This window comes from Condylostylus longicornis, unplaced genomic scaffold (genome assembly GCF_029603195.1).
Source record: "Condylostylus longicornis isolate FDR11 unplaced genomic scaffold, ASM2960319v2 ptg000126l, whole genome shotgun sequence".
Lineage (NCBI taxonomy): Eukaryota > Metazoa > Arthropoda > Insecta > Diptera > Dolichopodidae > Condylostylus > Condylostylus longicornis.
The window spans coordinates 1,097,629-1,116,766 of NW_026578094.1; the positions used below are offsets into that span (position 1 = coordinate 1,097,629).

Consider the following 19,138-nt stretch of genomic DNA (forward strand, 5'->3'; position numbering starts at 1 on the left):
TGTATGTAATTTAAATTTTTCCAAACAATTATAACAACATTTTTCTGGAAATTTTTTTTAAACTTTTATAATGTAATTTATCTATTATATATTAAAAAAAATTAAACAAAACTATAAAAATTTTTTTTTTAAAGTAATCCAAAAAAAGAAAAATACGACAATATCCAGGCAAGCATCGATCTAATAACCTTCTGATTATCAGACTACCGCGCTACCCACCAGGCTACGCAGTACCTTGAATTTCCTTTTATAATTCTATATTTTATTCATATTTCGTATAACTCTTCGAAAATCATCCTATTTTACTTTATTATATATATATAGCTAGTTTCCAGGTGTCAAAAAGTGCGGGTACTTCTAGAAAGGCTAGAGATATGAGACAAAAGGCATTAGATAGGGTTTTGCTTCTAGGATCCCAGAAAAATCGGACTTTGAAACTTTTGAGCCCCGAAATAGTCTTATATTAAGATTTTCTGAAAAAATTTTGTTTAACAAAAGCACGTTTTTCTTTTATACTTTATATTACCACAAATATATCCTTCACGAAGTGCAGGGTATAAAAAGGCCGTTAAAATTTACCGTTACACAAAATCCGTTTTTTTTTAATTTTTGATGCTGTTTTTCTTCTAGACCCCAAGATGTGGGAGCCTGAAATTTTAGTAGCTTTTAGGCACTGGCAAATAGTCCATTTCGTTAGAAGAAAATTTTTTTCCATCTCCGCCCCCTCTGAAATTATCGCCCCTTGAAATTTGTAAAATTTGAATTGAGCTTTATATTTCCGAAACCGCAAGCTTTTTCAAATTTCTATAAACTCAAAAATCTAACAGTAAATAAAAAATACAATTATTTTTCTTAATTCACACAATTAAACCTTAAAATCGAGCATTATGTTAACCCCACTTTATATTAATTTTTGCTTTATTTCAAAGACTGCATAAATCCTTCATTCTAAATATATGCAATCCTAGAAATAGTTCCGTATATGATTGAAAATAATTTTAATAGTGTGATAGGTGTACATAGACTGTATTTTAAAGCAGAATTTTCACTTGTTGAAGCGAAAAGTGCTACAATGCAAACCATTGGTTTGACCCAACCTTATTTTATATGTTTATGAAATAATTAATGTAAATAAAAAATTTTTTATTGTATCAAAATTTTAATATTCATTTTTTTATGTTTCTAAAACAATTAAAGTAAATTAAGAAATAATTATTTTGATATATTGACATTTTTATTATCCGACGTTTTTATTGAAAAAGACCGGAATTTGCCAAACTGTAATAATATGCTATTAGTTTTAAATATCCTTGCATGAAGGTCAGGCATGAATATATAATAATTTTGGGTAGCAAATAACGAATAAGGTTTTTTTGTTGTTTTTGATATTTTTTCTTCTACGCCTTCTAAGTCGGTCCATTTATTGGACCGAAATGAATTTTTTATCAATCCAAATGTTGTTAAAGATGTTCATAAACTCTACGTCTGGTTCTTATTTTTCTTTTATGGTGTGGCATTCGTCAACCCCAATCGAAAAACAATCTATTGAATTCAATAGATTGCTTGATGGAATAGTGAGTTGTCGTTGTTGTTGTCATTTATTTCAAACCATTAACCCACAATCATATCTCAAAAATTCTATTTATAAATTGAAAACTACAGTTTAAATTCTTGAAATATGATTTTTTTACATTGTAACTAAAGATTTCTTTTTATAAAGCAATATGTTGAATTATCGTGTTTAGTGTTACTTGATAAAGCTAGGTGAAAACATGGTGCGGAAAATTATCTTAGAGAAAATTATGCATTCTTTTCAGAAAAATCCAAACGCGTATACAATTGATAGTGAAATCATTTCCGTCATAAACCAATTTAATACAATTACGCGAGGTCGTGTAACAAAATTTAAAGCAGCGCCACCACATTTAGAGCCAACTGATTAGTTAAAAAACGCAATTGAACAAGTTTTATAATACATTCTTGATGGAGTCGATTCCACAGATCAAATATGATTCATATTTTGCGATGAGAGCTTTGATGTGTAAAATTTCAGGATGCAGGTGAATTAACATTTAAAGTCGTGTCGAATGTAATAGCGAATATTTTTCAAAGTAACTCTGAAAGTTTTAGCTCTGATAAATTTTACATAACAGCTACATGTGTCAAATTACCACGCAGAATCGGTAAAGCTTTGAAGTACACACAGTTCGAAGATCAATGCAAAAGCACCGGAGCTTTAGTTGTGGCAATTAATAATGTCGAAAAATCTGCATTTCATAAACAAATAATCAAAACGGATTCAAACTTGCAATCTGAAAGAACAAAAGAACTTATTACAAATATGGGTCTAACGATTCCTAGCTATGGCTGTGGGGTCATCGAACTAAACAAATTTCAAAAACGTCTATCTTAATTACAAAATAACAGCATAAAAGTATGGTACAAAAGGAAAAATTTTTTTTCAATGGTTGATAATTTTTTCCGAAATATAATTCTTTTTTTTTTATTGGTATGAAAAGAAAACTTCCTTTTATTCGGAATAAAATACTTTTTTTTTATTTTTCGCTAATATATGTCGTGCGCTACATACACACTTTATCAAAGCTGATTTTCTTCTAATTAAGGAAACAAACAATAAAAATTGAAATCTTTTAAAATTAGGAATATTATACCTGACTTATTATAATCTACCCGACTTAATCTAGAATTTGATTATTTTTTTTTTTTGTTATTATTTACAAACTAAATTTATACCTGTTTTAAACCTTAAAACTGGTCAAATAACTAATTTAAAGAGCCAAGTAGCCGCGTTACCTTCGTCCGTGTTTAGTGGCAGTCCTTTTTTGATTTGTATATCTGCATGCTTTCATGAACTTCTCTCCTGTGTTTTCCTTTTACCTCCGTTAATACCTTTAAGTTATCTTCCGTTATTGTGTGATCCGTTTCATAAATGTGTTTTGCAACCATAGAATCGAAAATCCGACTAAATTCTACTCTCCTTGCACGTTTTATTTCACTTAAATGTTCCTTAAGTCTTCGGGTCTCTTCGTTTGTCCTATGTTGTCAATTCTATGGTTGCAAAACACATTTATGAAACGGATTATTTTTATTTCACAATAACCAGAACGTAGTTACGTCACTAATTTCTGCATATATATTATTATTCTGTATATATTATTGTGGAGTTTGTCATGTAGCCTATAATATTAAAAATGGACATAGGTCCATTTTTAATAATATAGGCTACATGACAAACTTTAATATTATCGATCCAAATTGTACTGGATCACGTCCGTGTTGTCAAATTATCACCATGTGATAAAAAATTTGAAAATATTTTGATGAAATATTTATAAATAAATTTAAAAGGCCAAAGTATTAAGAATAAGTATTTGCGAACAAAAACAGAAATGTGTCAATTGTTTTAACGGTATACAAAAGTGAAATGCAACACATTTTCAATGAATATTTTTGTAAAATATGCAATAAGCACATGAAAATTAATCATTTATGTCACATACTACAAAATAAATATAACCCAAATTTAAAAGATTTTTTGTTTATATTTTATGACTTAGAAACAAAACAAAACAAAAATTTCAAGAAAAACTTATAAATAAAACAGATATAGCTACTAAACAACATAAAACAATTTTATTTCTTTTTAAGCAAAGATGTGATCAGTTTATTGATATTTCACAACACGGGTACAGGAACTCGGACAACAAATCAAAAGTGACTATTAAATGGTTAGTCTGCCACATAATCCAAATAATAGTCTGCATGACGATAAAAACGACACATTGAACACCAGGTATGAAAGAACCATTGAAAAGCTTAAACAATTATGAAATTGGGTTTCGAGGTTATTGAAATGTGAGAATGCGATTTTAATTTTTGAATCACAATTAAATCGCCGATATGCTTTTTATCGCGGGCGAAGAGGCAACATCTACAATTATTATAAATGTTAAGAAGTAGAAAAAGTAAGATATAGAGACATCTGTTCTTAATACCTTTCAGTTTACAAATATGGAAAATTTTCCGAAAATATATGTTGGAAAAAGTGTATGCTCTACCTTAAAATTGGATCAAATTGACGGAACCGTTAAATTGTCAAAAATTTTACCGCGAACGTATTTACTACTTTTCATTCTTCCAGTAAAACTAAACAATAAGTTAATGTTTTCATTCAGTAGAACTTCTAGCAAAGAAAAATTTATTGATTTCGTTAATAGTTATAAATTTTCGAAAATTTATGAATTTCGGGAATACCAAACTGTAATAATGATAAGGCTGCATACAGATGTTTTGGTTACAAATATGATGAATAAGTTTTTTACAAATAAACAAGAAGCTTCAGGCTGGCTCTCAAAATGCGTAACTGATATAGAAAAACAAAAATATTTTTTTTTTTTATCAAGAGGAAGAGTGAAAAATCTCGAAAGACACTGCCAGATGAAAAGCAGTAGTGTGGAACTTCAATCCACAAAAAAACGCCCTCCTCAAAATAAATTATAAAATTAGCTGGAAACGACTAACCATTAATTTTGCTCCAACCTTTTTGATTATTCACAAGCTTTCTATCTGGTACAATAACGTACTAGATACTCATTGTTCCAGATAAAAAACATTAAACTAACTCGAGAGGTCTCGTATATTTAAGTCTCCTAACAAAGTTTTGATTGTCAACCGATCGAGCCGCCTCGTTGTTGACATGACTGGATAAATGCATTTTATGGTTGGTTGCTTGCTTTTCAATTTTGTCTGTGACACTTAGGATTATGAGATCCCTGTGTATATCGGCATTACGGACATAACAAGGGGCGTTTACAATGTCCCGTAATACCCTATTTTGAAATCTTTGAATAGATTGGATATGAGTCTGAGCAGCGCAGCCCCATAACTGAATACCGTAAGCTCAGAAAGGCTTAAATATTTGATTATATATTAAAACTTTGTTATATATTGTCAACTTAGAACACCTTCCCAAAAGCCATTCAAACTTTCTGTATTCCTCCTCGAGTTCAGATCTATTTTTCTTTATGTGCTTCTTCCATCTGAGCTTTGCGTCCAACGTCATTCCCAAATACTTAACCGTGTTTGCGGACGGAATCAAGACGTCGTTTATCCGAACCGAAAATGAATTGTCAATTTTCCTATTAGTAAAATTCACGTGTACTGATTTCACCTCGTTAAGTTTTATATTCCATTTTCTAGTCCATTTTGAGATCTCGTCACTGGTCTTTTGTAATTTTTGTGTAGATTCATTTTCATTTCGTCCTATTGCGATAACTGCTGTATCATTAGCAAATGTAGCTGTTGTGAATGTTCCTTCCGATTCAGGAATATCACGCGTGTATAGCAAGTATAATATCGGGCCCAATATACTCCCCTGTGGTACCCCAGACCTGATATCTCTAAGCGAAGAGCACTCCTCTTCCTGTTTAACTCGAAATACCCTATTAGTCAGGTAAGATTAGAGCAGGTTAACATACAGTCTTGGTAGTAATTGACTAAGTTTTTTTATTTATCCACAATGCCAAAACTTATCGAAGGCCTGGGCTACGTCCAAAAATATGATAGAACATATTGTTTTTTCTTCCAGTGAATTTTCTATTAGGTCAGTTATTCCATAAATCTGACCTATGGTTGAGTGATTCCGGCGAAAACCAAATTGATGATTCGGGATTAACCTTTTACTTTCAATTATAGGCTGAAGTCTTCTCAACAAAAGTTTCTCTAGCAGTTTTGAAATCATCGGCAACAATGAGATTGGTCTATAAGAAGTCGTTCTTTCTATAGGTTTGCCAGGTTTGTGCAGCATGATTATCTCTGCAACTTTTCAAATGTCAGGCACGTAATTAAACCTTATACATGCATTTATTAGGCGTGTAAGTATTGTTGTACCCCTTTTGGGTAATTTTTTCAAAATATCGGCCGTTATTAGGACAAATCCTGGAGCCTTGTTAGGCTTAAGAGTCCCGATTTCCTCTATGAAATCTCTTTCCTTGACAATTGGAAAAAACGAAAGCAGATTCGCCATTTTCATACACGCCCTAACTATCATGTGGGTAGAATTTATCAGCCAAATGATATGCAAACGCATTTGCCTCGTCCTTGTCAGTTTTTGCCCACGTTCCATATTTGTTTTTAATAGGAGCGAGATCTTTGATAGGTTGCTTCATTTTCTTTGTTGTGAATACTCACTTCCACAGCGAGTATTTGGTTTTCTCACACGCCGACAAATTTTGAACATAATTGGCAAAGCGATTCACGATTATATCTGGTTTTGTCAGTAGGATCACTCGTTTGCTGCCACCTCTTTCTTACCTGACTGCTTTGTCTTACTTTTGCTAGTATATGTGGGGGATAGTTAATACCCCCCCTTTTAATAGCATTAATTTTCGAACTATTCCATGACGAATTTTGAATAATTTTAGTAAAATTTTTGGCTTCCTCATCTATGTGCTGGGTCATTCTTATTCTTTTCCTTCTTCAATGACTAAATGAAATCTTGACCAATCTGTAATTCCATTTGTCAGCTCAGGTTTCGCTCTTTTCATTAGAATATTTTCCTTAAGTTTAAGATAACCACTGAATGATAGGAATTAAGATCATAATTATTATATAGCTCAATGAAATTTTTTGCAATCCGTTTTGTTATGAAGAAATCTGTTAAATCTGGACACTTATTAACATCGGTTAGCCAATACGTTGGCTTCGCAGTAGAGTGAAAAAGGCAACCTGCACCGCCAATTGCTGTCCTAAGTTGTCTTCCTTTACGCCTTGAACTCCAATCAGTGTGTTTGGCGTTAAAGTCACCCCCCTGTATCTTACGCCTAGGTCGGCCAGAACGTTTTGAAACATTTCTGCCATTATCTTAAATCTGGGATGACAATATAATACAGCCACTCTAAATTTTTGTTTAGTCGAAGTGATCTGAAACGCCAATCTGGATTTTCTTTTATTATTATCGCCGTTCCGCCTTTCGCTATATATCCAGAGTGGTTAGAGTTGTAAATCCTATAACCTGGAGACTGAATTCTATTATCCTGTTATATGTAGAAAAACTATATTCTATATTCTTTGTATGTAAAGAAACTTCAAGCATGTCCTTTTTACTTGCAATTCCATGTTGCTATTTTAAAACTACCTCCTGCCATCGTTTACCAGGTCTTTTGGTATTCAATTTTTTTCCTTCGCTCTCTAAAATGCTCAACCTCTGAGAGATTTTATCCATCATATCTAACATGTTTTGCATCATATTTTGTATTTTATATAAAACGTTCACGTCATTAGCCCTTGCTTAATTGCTCGTGCCACTGTCATCGGTTTTCGTTTGCATCCTTGTATGATACATCTTTTGAGACTATTCTCGAGGCGAATTGCATCGGTAGCCGGTCAGAATTCTTCTTCAAGTTGTTGTTGCTGTTATTATTTCTACGTTTTTGCTGTTCTTTAGTTATAAGGCATCCTCTATAGTTTGCTGGGTGGGCCTCTAAACATTTGGAACACTTCCCTGCAGTACTCTTTGGCTTACTATAATCTCCGGCTAAGTACGTGCCTGCACATGCCCATACCTTTGACACCTTTTACACTGCGGAATGGTCCTATTCTTTCGAGGTTCCTCTATCCTAACTTTCATCCGGTTTATGTAATAGATTTCATAAACTTTTTTCTTCTCCTCTGCATTTGAAAACGTTAACATAAACAGCGGCAGAGGCACCATAACGTTTTTCCCATTTTCTTTAATTTTTTATTTCATTGGTTACATTTAAGATCTTGTAACCCCTAGACCTTAAGTCTTCTTTTATATCTTTCCGTTTACATCTGGGGTGAACATTTCTTACCATGACTTTTATTGGTATGGCCTGCTTGTTTTCATAGGTATTTTCGTAGGCCATTCTAGTCCAGATCCATTCATGGCCCTGGTAAGGTTCCTGTAATCCATTTCGGAATTTACAATGACCTTAAATTGATTGTTGTTCATCATTTTAACCTAATAATTGATGTCCTTATTTTTTAATGTAGACTCTATTTGATTATAGTCAACCACATTACTTATAACTACTGGAGGCGGCCTAGAGTTTTTCGTAACAACGCCTCGACTTTTAGAATCAGGAACATCCGCTTTTTTAGCGTTGAATCATCCTCCGGAGATGATTCCGCTTTCCCTTTTTTTCTGGACCTCTTATGCTGTCTCTGGCGAGTTCTTCCTCATCTGTTATGCGTCTATGGTTGATCTCACCTGCTTTGTTTGTGGGGTAGCGTCTTTTTCTTTATGACTACTATCATTAGACTTATTGTTTGTAATTTGCACATGTTTCTCTTTCTTTAGCTTTTCATTCTCAGCTCTCCGTTGAAGAACCTCGTTTTTCAAAGCCACACAGGGCTGTTCTAGTTGGATAATCCTTTTATGTATGTCAGCATTCTGATCATCAATTATTTTGGCTTGAGCTTTACTCATGTTTATATCCTCATTGGCCTGTGAAGCTTGAGTGTTTGGTAGTCCACCTTCTATATTTTTATTCAGATATAGGTGGTGAACGCCGGGTTTTCGCGTTACTCCTGGACGGATCTATCAAATGCAATAAATGGCTCTCCCCACCACCCGGGGTGCTAAATCCTTTTGTTTTCTCCATTGCAGAAATGATTAATGTTTGCATTTTATACCAACTGTCAGCATTCAAAAATTACCGTCCTTCAGCGATCAGACGTAGACTAGGCAGTCGCCTATTCTAGATCAGACGCTTCTGGATTTACCGCCCTCTTGCTTCCTAACCAACGAAACAAAAATATATCAAGAACTTTTTAAATAGGGAAGATATTCTGTTGGAGTGTGAAAAAAATTGCAATACCCCGGGTTAAAGATCATTTCCTAAAATAATATCAAACTCTTTCTGCAGTAAATTCGGACAAAGAGAAAACTTACAAAAAACAACAATTATCAATCAATCAACCGACTTTTATTACATCTTAACAAACCCATCTTTAGACATTTACTCTATTTTCCCTGTGAATAAAAATAACATAATAGTTAATAATTATACAACAGCACAAGCACGGCTAAAATAGTACAGTTACCTAGAAAAGCGTGAACACAGAGTCTTATATTATGACACTAACTCTGTTGTATACATTAGTCGTAAAGAAGAATATGGACTTGCCATAGAAAACTTAATAAAACCTGACAGATGAGAGCGGAGGACCCAAAAACTACTCGTACAAAGTATTGAGTTCAACCGATAACAAGAAAGTAATTATATGCAAGGTCAAGAGCTTTTGTTTAAAATACGAGGTGTTTTAAAACTTCATTTCAATACAATCAAAGAGTCAGTATTAAATCACAAAGCGGAAAATGCAATTTATATACTGTCACAAAATATTCGACGTAAATTTAAAATTTTGTATAAAGGGGACAACAGTGCACCGCGACCACGCATAAGGATATATTAAGCGCCTCTCCTCGAGCGCGGAGCATTCCCTGTAACACACGCACCCAGAAACTGCACCGAGGTCTAACCATACGCCCCATAGAATCTGCAAGTATTTTCACTTTCCAAGCCCAGCCGACTGAAGTGCTTCCTAAGTCTGAAATGGCCCATTCCTATAATTTTCTTAAATCGCTTCTGGTCATAATCTCCCAGGAGCTCCGTGACTTGCCGCAGCTCCGAAAGACTTTTCCAGCACTCTGACCGCCTTCTCTCTGATTGCTTCCTTAATTCCCAAAAGATAGTACGTGGTCCAACCCTACAGAAGGGCTCCGGCTCAAAAAGAGGTGTTTTTGTTCCCCTTCTTACTGGCGCATCAGCGGCCTCATCTCCTTCCACGCCCACATAGCCCGGCACGCAGCACAGTGTAACGCGGTTGCGCCTGCCTAACTCATTGAGCTTTCCAAGACAGGCCCGTGCCGAGGAGGATACTGAAGATGAGTTCACCGCTCCGATCGCAACCCGGCTATCTGACTTAATCATTATCTCCTGTGCTCGATATCCCCTTTTCAGGCTGAACCGCACCTAAAAATGTGCAAAATCGGCGTGCCATCTGATAACGTGTGATCTCATTGGACGTCTCGAAAAATCAAGCAACGAAGCAAAATTTTTCTCGAAGTTATACCTCCTTAGTACGTCGTACCTAGACATCGATAGGAGCGGAACTTCCCCGACAAGACAATCCCGATCCCTCGTTCCGATCACTCCAACTCCATGTATTCCCAACCTGAAAATCGCAGCCTTCATTGCCATCGATGCGCACAAGTCCTCATCTACCCTGTGCTGGAGACGCATGCGAGCCTCTGCAATCGTTCCATATTCTTTCTACGCGGACCAAGAGCCACCCTTCTTGCAAACGACACTGCTCCATAAGTAAGGAGCGATACGACCAGAAGCAGCCCAATGACCTGCGTGAGATGATCCTGCAAACCATAAGCGTCCCGATTGCCCATGTTCATAGAGCTTCTTTGTGAGTCCGACAAAGAAGCTTGGAATCAAATACCACCCCATTTTCTACACGATTTTCTCTCTACATCCGCTCCGAACATGCGAATTGTGCGCAGATGCTCAAGCTTTCTTCTCCTGGTGAAAGGCAATAGGGTAGGGTTGGCATCTTTAAGATGCCCTGCAACATAGCAGTCTCTGCAACTCTCGTAGTCAACATATTGGACATCCATAGAGAGGTGCTGGTATCTTCATGAGAATTGTTATCAAAAGCCGCCTGCATATGCAAGAACGCGCATAGCGCCACTTCCTTCTGCTTTATTGTACTCCCCAGGGTGCTAGCAAGGCGGAACGGAGCGGTCTTTGTCAACCTCCACGCCCGATAGGCATGCTAACAATCACTAAGCGCCCTCCTCGCCAGCACATCCGCCCGGACGTAATTATCAACTATTTTCTCCATCGCTTTCAATAAGAACGATGTGAGGCTAATCGGTCTGAATGATTTGGATACCATGTCCGTCTCTCCAGCTTTGGGAATAAAGACAACCGTAGCCACCCGCCAGGACTCAGGAATGTATTCAAAAGCCTGGTTACTCCTAAATATTTTTGTTAATAAAAGCATAATAGGCTCCAGCACCCGTTGCAGAAGTGTAGGTAAAATCCCTTCCACTCCCGCCGTCTTGCAAGGCTGGAAACTACCAACAGCCTACCTTATCCTTTCCTCTGTAACTAAGCGTGCAGCCCTCTGGCAATCCTGCATTCTCACACCAATGGTCCGACATACGGAGTGCTGACGAGGAAATGCGCCTCCAGGAGGAGAAGAGCCCTGCGCTCCTAATTCTCCATGCTGCCGAACCCCAACCCTCAGGTTTTCTAACTTAATGCCTGACCATAGTTGTAACCGAGGCCCACGACAGTTTTGCCTCCAGGTCTCGGATTTCAGAAAGAAAATTTCTCCTCCATCAACCCACCCAGACAAAACCGGATGATTCTTTGATCCGACATAGAAACTTCCTCCGACACTTTCCAGTCGCATATCAGAAGCCCCACATTCTAATGCTGAACGTGATATATAGTATTCTCTCTCTAACCCTAGTTGTAAAAGCTGGGGAATTTCCTACATTATATTTCTAGGCTTTCTTTAACTACAAATTCTAATAAAGACTCACCTCTAGTGTTGATGTCGCTACTTCTCCGCGCCAATGAGTGCAAATAGCATTAAGTTATAACGGTTCATGAATTAACAGTATATATTTGTAATCAGAAGAACGCGGATTTTATTCGGATAGTACCTCATCTCCATAGGTATAAAAAAATAGAAAGAAATTTATTTATATAACAAATTATTTATATTATAAAATAAATTAATTTAAATAAAATATAATAAAAAGAAACAACTTTTTTAAAAATTGTTACAATTGTATTTTCAATAAAAATTTTTAAAATTTCTACAACATAATATTCAAAACATAATATTATCTATATAAATAATATTGTTTTTATTAATCCATATAGAATGTTCGTCACTAAATCCCAGCCACTTAACAGAAACTTTGTTTCCTTGTTTTTTAACTATTTTTTCGACTAAGTAATTAGTCGTAATAATATCTGGATAATAATTAGTAAGTAATAATATCTGGATAATTAGCGGAAGTAAGCCTCCTTGTAAAAATCTGTAAATATAGGATTGTTTTTGTAATTTTAATTGGTACATGATTGGATAGGTTTTTGTTTATTTTAAAAATCTTAAAAATTTTATGTAAACCAGTTGGGTTGATAACCTTTTTCAAAATTACCTTTGTATCTGCTTATTCTTACATTATTTCCAACCTTAAATCTGCTTTTTTTGACATATTTTAGGTTCTTCACAAATAGTTTTTGACAGATACAGTTCCTTTTTCTTTGTAACTTCTTTAGGACAAATTTTTGTGATTTTATGTTTTGTTGAATAGTACATTTTAATTGAGGATTATAAAATGGGTAGCTATTAATTTTCAAACTTTCTGTTAAATCGTTCAACAATTAACGCTTTTAGTTCACTAAAAGTGTGGTAGTGATTAATTGCCTTTTCTTTCATAGAGTTTTGGAATTGAAAAAACTCTTTGCCTTAGTCAGAATAAATATTTTTAGGATTATATTTAGACCTGCTTATTATTGACCTTAAAGAGTTTAAAACACTTTCAGTATTTTTTTATTCTTACAAATTCTGTATAAACGTATTTGCAGAACATACAATAAAAGAACATATAAGAAATTATTTCAAATCAATTTGCCATGTGTCGTTTATTCCTTTCTGTTGAAATTCTCTTCTGGTGTTTTTTAGCTGGTCTATGTATTTCAGACACTATTTGAAATTTTGACATTGTTTTTGTATCAATTTATCATGTTTTGTAATTCTTTTTTCCGTTTTTCTATATGATAACATTCCCAAGTGTCAAGGCCGGAACTGCAACTATTAAAAGCACAACATATAAATTGGGTTCCATAATTAGAATTTTTCTTATCTTGGTAATCAAATTTCTGTAGATACTTATTTATACTTAAAATTTTGTTTTTATGCTCGTTTAATAATAAAGAATAGCATTGTAATAAGAAATGTTGTACTATTATCCATTATTTAAATGTAAAACAATAAAAAAGCTTGCACCTTTTATAAATTTTTCAAACAAGGAATTTAAATAAAAAATTTTAGTTGATTTTTAACTCTAAGCAACAACGGTACATTTGTAAAAATAACTGAGGTCTAGAAGAAAAACGACATCAAAAATTAGGAAAAAACGGATTTTAGATAACGGTAAATTTAAACGGCCATTTTGTTTTTTTAAAGTTTGACTATAGTATACTGCGATAGGAGAAGCAAGCCACTGCCTTTCTGCGTTTGCAAAATTTGAAAAATAAAATGCTTATGGTTTCACTTCAATTAATAGTTAAAAAATGGCATTTTTAGGGTTTTGAGGGGTATAACTTCTAGAAAGGGGGGGAGTAAAAATTTTCTTCTAAGGAAATAAGTTTCTAGTAAAGATCTATGTGCATATAAAATTTAAGCGTTCTATCTTCAAGGGTGCAGAAATTTTGTAAACAGATACACGGACCGACGGACGGACGGACAAAGTGAAGCTAATAAGCACTTTTTTTCACAAATTTTTTTGGAAAAGTGCTCTAAAGTAAAAATAACCCTACATAACCGAAACAAATAAAAATAACACGAAAAAATACACCCAAAACTCCAAAAACCCCGAAAATAACTAATGATGTAAAATATGATAAAAACAATGGACGAAATTTTATTGAGATTGAACAGATTAGAAGACAAGCACGACAATGTTTATGTATGTAAGAATTGCGACGTGGAACGCAAATGACGTTCTTAATAAGAAGCGTATAATAGAAATACTCCTAAGGACCCAAAATATTGTTTTGTGAATTTATTATAAATATATGTTTAGTAATGGAGACACATTTAAAGCAGCAAAAAAATATAAAAATAAATGGTTATATGGAATATAAAGCGGCGCATCGTAGTAATGAACCAAATGATGGTTGTGCTATTTTCATAAGTAATAATATAAAACATAATGAACTAAGTAAAGTAGAAAGAGACGGTAGCCAATTTGTTGCTGTACGAATAGAGTCTTATAAACAAAATTTCGATGTTGGTGTACTTTACTGTCCTCCGGGATATGTTATAAAGAGTGGTTCGTTCAAAGATCTTCTGAATCTCCTTAAATAAAGGTTTATTCTGGGAGGTGACTATAATGCCAAACATATTGATTGGGGTTTTAGATTGATCTCAACAAGAGGTAGAGAGCAAAGAAAAGCTTTTAAAGAGATTGATTGTCACAACCACTCCACTGGTACACCAACATATTGGCCAAGTGGTAGAAATAAGATACAAGATCTGCTAGACTTCTTTATTGTCAAGAAAATCTCGCCAAATTTTATTAGTTTAGAAGATAATTATGATTTGGATTCGGATTATTCTGCAGTTATATTAAAGTGAACTGAGACAGTTGCCGAGAAATAAAATAGGCTAATGTTGATTAATAAATCCACTGACTGGACTAGCTTTAAAGAAGAGATAGAGAATACAATAAACTTAAGAATTAAAGTACGAACCCAAGATGATTTGGATTCTGAGGCAGAGAATTTTAATGAAATCATATAAAGCTGTGCCTGGAATAATACAAACCAATTTGAGTATAAATCCGTGGGTATGACTTACTCAAGGGAAATACTGAATATGATAAGCGAAAAGAGAAGAGCTAGACACAAATGGCAAAAGTTACGAGATCCGGCAAATAAAACCGCACTCAATCGACTCACTCAGAATCTAAAAAGAAAAATAAGAAAAATTGAAGAAGATTCACTCGATAATTACATTAAAAATTTGTCAGCCGAATAAGAAAGTAATTATTTTTAATGAAGGACTGCAAAAAATATTAAAAAGCCAATTTTACATGTCATCCTATTAGGGAAACGGATGGCAAATGCGCAATAGAAAATAAGGGTAAGGCTGAAATATTTGCAGATTATTTTGAACAAATTTTTAGGCCAAATAACATACACTCAAACATGAATATTGCAATGGGGAATGTGAGAGCAGAAAACGTTACCGCTCCATTTGTACAAAGAGAAATAGTGGAAGAAATAAAAAGTTTAAAGTGAAAGAAAGCACCGAGTTATGATTTGATTACCTTTGAGATACTGAAGCAATTACCAAAAAAGAGTATAACAATGTTGATTTTTTTAATGAATGCTGCATTAAGGTTAAAATATGTGCCTAATGCTTGGAAGGTTGCAGACGAACTGCAATTATGGCCAGGCGCGGTCCTGCTGTATTCGTCGCCCTAAGCGGTTCCTAAAAAGTGCGCCCCCCCCCCTTCAACTGTTTCACCTATTTTATTACTGTGAACAAAATTTAATAGGCATTGCACATTGTGCATCATAAAGCATTTGCTTGTAACCTTATTAAGCTGAATTATAGAATTAAAATCTGGAACTAAACTTTCAATTTTTTGTTTTATAAATTCAAAAACAAGGTAATTTATTTAACTGTATGTTTTTTTATGAAGTTATGATCAGATTTATATCAATCATTTAAACTTGATTTTTTGATTTTAACAACCAAAAAATTTACTTTTTGACGTTAGTGAAACTTATTGTAAAAGGTTCTATGAAAATTATATCAAATGAACTTTTTTAAAGCTTATTTGAATATGAAAAAAAGTAAAAATTTATTTTTATTTTTATTCGTAATTATAAATTTGCGAATAAAATTTGGCTTTTTATTTCACAAATCGCCTGAGAAATGAAGCAGCGTATAAAAAAAGTTTCGACTTGCATTCAAAAATTTAAGGAAAATCAAAGTTTCGTTCTAAAATTTGTGGCTTAAAAAATAAGCTTTTAATTAAACAACATTTTTCAATTCAATATAAGTAGTAGATATTATCAATTAATATTTAATTCTGTGATTGATAACAGTTTTAACTCAAAAACGGAAGCAAAACATAGTAGTAGAAATTCATAACGATCATGTAATTTTGAAATTCATTCAAAATTTTTTGTTGTTAAGCAAAAACAAAATATTGGTATGCATTCCATTATTAAAGAATATTGCTCTCATTCTCTTTTTCTAGTTTCTTTCTATTCTCATTCTTAATTTTTGTTTTTTGTTTTGTTCTTGTTGTTTACTAATGCAATAGTATACAGAAAACGTAATTCATTATAATAATGTGTTTGTTTGTTTGGTGAGTGGGCGACAACTAAGCAAAAATAAAATTTTGCATATATGAAACAATTTAAATATAATGTGTACGAACGAGTGTAGCCAGGGAGATCACTAAGCATAATAAAAATTTTGCTTTGTGATATAATTATATGTGTACGAGCGAGTGTTGACAGGGAGCAATCTCAGCAAAATAAAAATCTTGCTTTATGTGATAATTATATGTGTACGCATGAGTGTTGATCTTATTCACATTAAACAATATTAATATTATGAGTGCATGTGTATTTTTTAATATTTTTATTTTATGCGTATCTTGCTTCTATGTATATTATATGAGACGATTTCGCTTATGTATATGTAGGATTGAATGTGTACAGCTGTATGAAATAATATTTTCTGTGTATAGGCATATTATACGAATTTATTCTAGTATGTATGTAAAAGGAAAAATTAATAATTGCAAATCTGATGATTCATATCATTGAAAAAAATATTTTGTGTATTCGTACAATAAATAAAAATAAAAGAGAAGTGTAGAGTAAGAAAATGTGTGAATAATTTTCATTCTATGAACATTTCATTGTACGGTGCGAAAGGAAAATATATGAAGATTAATACTTAGTGTTTTGCGTAACTGACCGTTTTTTTCATGTACATTTTTTATATTATTAGGAATAAAATATTATGTTTGTATGTAGGTACATTTTATGAAGTTAATTTCGCTGTAAATCTGAACTAAATTTGTATTAAATTTTTTTTTTAAATTTATGGTTTTTTAAAGTTTTTAATGGCGCCCCTCCTTTTCTGTCGCCCACTGCAACGTAGAGGCCTCTCGGCTCCTTGTTATCCGAGATTCTCCCAGAAGGATAAAGAGAACTTTGCTTTCTGTTTTATCGCAAAATGCTTTTCACCAAATCGGAGAGCGTTAAATCTCTTTCAATCTATATTAAAAAACATTTGATGGTTGGTCTAAGAGGACTAGTATCAGAATATGAGGAGGGGGTTTTTGTGGTAAAACACATAAATAACTATGGGTTGCCAGGCAATGGCATGCTAGGAGCATTCATGCTTTCCTCCTTTCTTCGATGAAAAAAAAAACTTTGTTTCTTGAAAATTCGGTGGACGTAAGTTACATGCAAAAAAGTTAGATTTAATTTAAAATTTCAGATCAAAGTTATGTGTGCTTGGAGTTTTGCTTATAAATCTGCAAAAAAAGGTCGATGGCAATAATATGCAGCATAAATCAAAATTTCAAAGACGTGTACAAATCGCTGAAACTCTTATTTTAACTAATAGCCACCGTGAAACTGTATTTAAGGAAAGATTTGTAAAAATTCTAAAACTTGTTCTATTTATACATATGAATGTACTTTAACAGATTATAAAATTTTACATAACATTGCAGATTATAAAATTTTATTAAACATTGTAGTTTTTATTCTTTTAGAGAAGTTTTTTCTTATTCTTAGCTAGACTATGGTGTTTGATGCATGATAGACATGATGTGATTCTTTGAACATCATTGAAATTTAGTTTTTGTTTTTTTACAGCATATTATAAACAAAATGGTTTTATGCGTTACCAGGTTCTCGGAAAATTTATAACGAATACAAAAAGGGTATATACGAGTAGGAACAGTTTCAATTGTGTTTATTCATTCTGGTTTATAAAAACAACAATCACAACCAGACCATTACAAATTCTTCTTATACATCATAATTTTCTAAGCCTACAATATCTTTTATTTTTTTCTTTATTTTGCTAAGAATCAAACTGGTATTTACAACTATACATTTTAAATTTTACTGTACTATTTCTTTTTCCCGGTAGGTATTCATGCTTGCAGCATGAATTCACTAAAATTAAAGTACGTTTGAACCAGAATGGACGGCTTCTGAGCCTGCGTCTGATCCCAGAGGGACGAAAGTAACGAATCTAAGCAAAATAAGCACATTAACGAAAATAAGCACATACAATAAAACAATACGAAATGTCCATAAAACGAATATAAATGCTGCAAGGATATCCACTAAAATGTCAACACGTCTGTGGCTGAGGACTTGGTAGAAGGATTGAGAAGTTCAAAGAAGTTGGTTACAAGAACTTTCCCCATAGAGGGGGTTTATGACAAAACCGTAGAAGGTTATGAAGAAAGAAAGCCTGAAGCAGCAAACTTAAAACTCCTGAAAGTAATATAAAAAGGCCGCTTGTTTAAAAAATCTAACCAGTAGTTAATTCTCATTTAAGCAATTTATAAAACCTATGTAAAGAGCTAAAAAAATTAAATTTGCAAAGTAGAGTCAAAAAATTTAAGATTGTTAAGCCAGCAGAATATAGTTTTAAAGCGAGACCAAGAACAAGAAAATTAAAATAGCGGTGAACGAAACACACGAAAAAGAGTAAGCTAGAGAAACCGAATGAAAATTAAAACCAAAAGAAATTCAAAGAAGAGAAAAGTTAAAAGTTCACCAGAAACCATTAGAACCAAATAGCATTAAACTAAATGGACCTCCAAAGAAAAATATTGAGTATAATAAATGACTAAGTTTTTAAAACATAAGCCGCCTTATAGAGATTTTATAATGTAATTGGTTATATTATCCCACAATAATTTTTGGTAATTTAACCAATTATAAGCAATTAATAAGAATCCTCGAAAAGGAAAATATTGATATAAAGGAAAACATGATGAACAACGATCAATTAAAAATAAAAGTTGAAAATAAACATCATTGTAGACAATTAATTAAAACTGTGAGGAAGACCAAATGAGCGTGGCATGCTTGTGAAAAAAATTTACTTGCTCAATTAGATTAATGATCAGAAATCTTCATCTATTATGTGAGCCTGAGGATGTTAAGTATGAACTTATACAAATGGACTCAAATGCGTAGATGTGATAAACAAAATTATGGAAACAAAAGAAAATAACACAAATACTACAAAAAAGTTGCTAAAAGATTTCTCTTAA

At 33.2% G+C, this 19,138-nt stretch overlaps 2 protein-coding genes across 3 annotated transcripts in view; both read left to right on the forward strand.

Annotated features, from left to right (window-relative positions):
* The window catches only part of LOC129614912 (zinc finger protein ZFP2-like), a 171,000-nt gene that overhangs the window by 134,558 nt on the left and 17,304 nt on the right, over positions 1–19,138 (forward strand). The gene's annotated exons all lie outside the window — the stretch shown is intronic.
* LOC129614904 (uncharacterized) overlaps positions 1–19,138 on the forward strand; it is a 40,739-nt gene that overhangs the window by 1,627 nt on the left and 19,974 nt on the right. The gene's annotated exons all lie outside the window — the stretch shown is intronic.